The sequence below is a fragment of the Chrysochloris asiatica genome, unplaced genomic scaffold, assembly GCF_000296735.1.
Source record: "Chrysochloris asiatica unplaced genomic scaffold, ChrAsi1.0 scaffold00014, whole genome shotgun sequence".
Lineage (NCBI taxonomy): Eukaryota > Metazoa > Chordata > Mammalia > Afrosoricida > Chrysochloridae > Chrysochloris > Chrysochloris asiatica.
Genome location: NW_006408532.1, coordinates 20,155,464 through 20,159,853, shown reverse-complemented (window position 1 = coordinate 20,159,853; position 4,390 = coordinate 20,155,464). Strand labels below are relative to the sequence as shown.

The 4,390-nt window shown below is 43.3% G+C and overlaps 1 pseudogene; it reads right to left on the bottom strand.

Moving 5' to 3' along the window:
- Positions 1-1,190: 1,190 nt before the first annotated feature.
- On the bottom strand, positions 1,191-2,722 carry LOC102842292 (annotated as a pseudogene).
- Between the last annotated feature and the right edge of the window lie 1,668 nt (positions 2,723-4,390).

Sequence of the window (4,390 nt, the reverse complement as noted above, 5' to 3'; positions counted from 1 at the left end):
TGCTCCTGTATCGTGCTTCTTTATCTTCATCTGGCTGAGTTCTGGTTGGATAGCCATCCAAGCTATGTCAAATGGGAATTGTCTGCAAGCTTGGGAATTCTTGTATGCTTTCCCTGTCTTGTAGCTATATACCAAGTAAAGGGATTGCTAAATTATAAGGTATTTCTACTTCTAGCTTTCTGAGGAATCACCATACCATTTTCCAGAGTGGTTGAACCAATTTACAGTCCCACCACTGCGGTCCCAATGTAGAAAGGTCCCAGTTTCTCCACACCCTTACCAGCATTTGTTATCCTCTGCTTTTATGAACTTCACTGTTACTGATGGTGTGAGATGATATCTCATTGTTGCGTCTCTCTAATGGCTAATGATTGGTGAACATTTCTTCATATGTTTCTTGGCTGACTGAATGTCTTCCTTATTGAAGTGTCTATTCATGTCCTGTGTCCATTTTTAAATTGGGTTCTTTGCCTTTTTCTTGTAAATGTGTTGTATTTTCCTATAAGTTTTAGAGATTAGTCCCTTCTCTGCTGTTATTGCAAAAAAATTTCTCCAATAAAAAGGTTAGCAACCTTTTCACTCATTTGTTGAAATCTTTTTTTAAAATCTAACATAGACATAAACACTACATAAACATAACATAAACATAAACATAACGTAAACATAAATCTAACATAAACATAAATATAACATAAATAACAACCACTTTACTTTTCTGTGAAGCTTCTTAGTTTTTCAGTATCACAATGGAATGATGAGGAAACAAAAATGACAAAAACATGAGTCTTTGCAAATATCTGACAAAGAGCAGAGACTTCAAGGCAATTGGGTAAGGAGGACTTAATAGAAATGTCCAGGAGGAGTGGGAGGCGGAATGGTGAGAAGGTGCCAATATCATCAGTTTTCCTTGGCTTCTCTACCTCGTGACTGATACCTCGTGTTCTACATGGACCTCCCTGGCGTCTGGCCTCATGACACTCTGCCTGCTCCCCACACCCTGGAACCCAAACTCCAACCAGGATAGCGGGAGAGGAGTGGAGGAGAGGCGGTGGCAGGCAATGCTGCTCTGGGTTAGAGGCTCCAGGGTGTGGCTGAGACATTTCTGCGAGACGTGTGTGTTGGAAGTGCAGGTGGCAGCGGCAGGTGGTAACCTCAGGAGGTAACCTCAGGAGGTCAGCAGCAGGCAGGGCCTAGAGCTTCACAGTGTCAAGGGGCAGCCTGTCATTGTGGAGTCTGTAGTAGCTCAGGTCATTGACCAGCCTGTGCACATTATGGGTGAATGAGGGCAGGTCCCGTTTCATCTTGAAATTCCACCCCAGCACATTTTTCTGGTTGGCATCCACACCATCATAGCTGGTCAGGAACTCTAGGAGAAAGGCAGCAAAGAACCCATCAAAGTTGACCGAGGCCATGTTGTAGGCAGCAATGTGGATCTCCTCCTACAGAAGCTTGTGGGACTTGTGGGCCAGGACCTGGAGCAGCACATTCACAAACTGGAACATCATCGTGGTCTGGAAGATCTTCTTGTGCTATAGCTTCTGCTTGGTATTGAGAGTCTCCAAGTAGAAAAGGTTCTGTTTAAACAGGTGGATGTCAATTTGGAGAAAGGACTGTCCAAAAGACTGCATGATGACACTAATTAGGGCTCATTGCCCATCTGTTCCTCTGCAATCCCCCTCTGGACACTGGCCAAGACAGTGGTGAGGAAATATCTCCAATTGTGATGGAGTGTCTGGAAAAGGAGCTCCAACACTTCGCCTTCACATCAGGAGAGGAGCGCTCAGCAATGATGGGGTATACCTGCTCCAGGCAAAGGAAAATGTTGCTGAGAAGGAAGGGTTTGAACACCTGGACAGGTTCCTACAGGATCTTCAGGAACGTCACAACACCCGATAGCCCATTCTGCCTTCGTGGAGAGTACTCTCAGCTAGTTGCTCTCTGGTGAACATATTGAGGAAAGTCTGAATGATCTGTTCAGTAAAAGACACTCCCTTCTGTATTCTAAGGCCTTGAAACAGGTTAAGGAAGAAGCTCAGCATCTCATCAATCACATGTGACTGATGAATGAAAGCCGGAAAGAGGGCCAGGGAGACGTAAACTGATTCCTGCAGCAACTTGTAGCAGATCTGCCAGGACTTGGTGGACTCCCCAGAGATATTCTCAAGGCTGTTTTCTAAGACACTAAATGTCTGTTGAATGATCACTTTGGTGTCATCCAGTGGCACCTTCCTCTGTGGAACGACAGTGCTGGGTTTCAGGTTTTGATAGTCTCGGAATTGCTCTGAGATGAGGCAGGCATGGTTGATGGAGCGCACAGGCCACTGTGGCTCATTCTCTGGAAGGTTTGGCCATGGAAGCAGCAGGATGTTAGACAGGGTTCAGCACACCAACACCTGAGCCTGTCGACCAGCTGCTGGGCAGAGGCATGTATGATTCTGTTGAACACTTTCTGTACTGCAGGGATGCTGATCAGGAAGACTGGGCGAACAGTGGTGGTGAGCGAGACCAGGAGGTGGCACGCAGATAGCAGTGATTTGTCTTGGATCTTGGTGCTGATGAGAGGTGTGATTGCATCCATGGTTGTGTAGATCAGCAAAAGAAACTGCTGAGTGTTCTGATGATGAGATTACCTGTAATACTGTGATAACCGGTCCCTTGGACATTTTAGTTTCCTAATAAGCCCAATATTCGTGAATATTATCTCTGAGTTCTGGGCTGGCATTGCAATGAATTATGGAACCCAGCTGAGAAGTAAAGCATTGTGGAAGGGATCATCAGTGTCAGATTTGATAAAGTAGAAGGCTGGAGGCATGTCTGACTTCAGCCCCATAAGATTTGGCTTTGGGCTGATGCTAAGTTTGATTTAGCATCAGCCCACCTGCTTACCCCTGGTGAAGTCAGAGTAGGTCAGATGTCTGCTCTGTGTCAGTTTTGTTTCTGTTTTTTTTCTTAGGTAAGTTTATAAGTGCAGCAATAAGCAGCATAATATGAGCTATACAAGAGAGCTTCAAAAATTTTGTGGAAAAATTCCATTATCTTTTAATTCTACTTTTCCATGAATTTTTTGAAGCGCCCTTGTTCAGGGTGCTATATAACGCCAAGGGAGGAGCTCTGGTAGCGTAGTGGTTACAAAATGGGCTGCTAACCTCAGAGTCAGCAGTTCGAAACTACCAGCTGTTCCGCGGGAGAAAGATGAGGCTTTCTGCTCCCGTAAAGATTTACAGCCTCGAAAACCCTGTAAAGGGTCGCTATGAGTGAGAACCGACTCCACAGCACATAACAACAACAACAACAATCTGTCAAAATATAAGGAGCTCTGTAGTGTAGTGGTTACGAATTGGGCTGCTAACCTCACAGTCAGCAGTTTGAAACTACCAGCTTTTTCACGGGAGAAAGATGAGGGTTTAAGCTCCCGTAAAGATGTACAGCCTCGGAAACACTGTACAGGGTCGCTATGAGTCAGAACTGACTCCACAGCACATATCAGTAACAACAATCTGTCAAACATACTTTTAAAAATGCAATATTAAAATAGGTAAAAAATACCAGTAGATAATGATGGTAGGAAAAATGTTTCAAATATATATAACATTTTTGAAATTTGAGCCTTACATGCAAAATTTGAAATTAATATTTATCTGTTTATGAAAAAGCAGAAAATTTCCAATAGTTTATTTTTATTTATGCCTCTCTTCATCCTTTGTACAACTATAATGCAAATCTGTTAACAAAAATGATGTCAGTCTTTGTTGTTGTTGCTAGGTGTCACGGGGTAGGTACTGACTCATAGCAACCCCGTGCACAACGGAATGAAACGCTGTCTGGTCCTGCACTAACATCACAATTATTTCTACACTTGAGCCCGTTACTGTTGCAACTGTGCCAATCCATTTCATTGGGGTGTTCGTCTTTTCATCTTTATCAAACATATGAATTGAGCGAAAGTTTACAGACAAGAAGGAATCAGTTTTATATTCAACAAATCATACACCTTGTTTCATCTCAATGATTACAATCCCCTCCATGTAACAACAGTGATCCTGCTTTGTCCTTGTGGCTCATATTTAGATTCCATCTACCTTCCCATTCCTTCTCAAGTTTGTCCTTACGTAAATGTTGTCATTTTGATTTTGAATGATTGACTGTTCCATCATTTATAGTGTTGTTGTCATTGTTAGATGCCATGGAATTGGTACCGACTTACAGTGACTCTATGTACAACTGAAAGAACACACTGTCCAGTCCTGTGCCAACCTCGCAATAGTTGCAGCATTTGAGACCATTGATGTTGCCACCATGCCAATACATCTTGTTTGTAGTTTTCCTCCACATTTCTGACCCTCCATTTTACCAAGCATGATATCCTTCTCCAGGAACTGGTCCCTCCTGA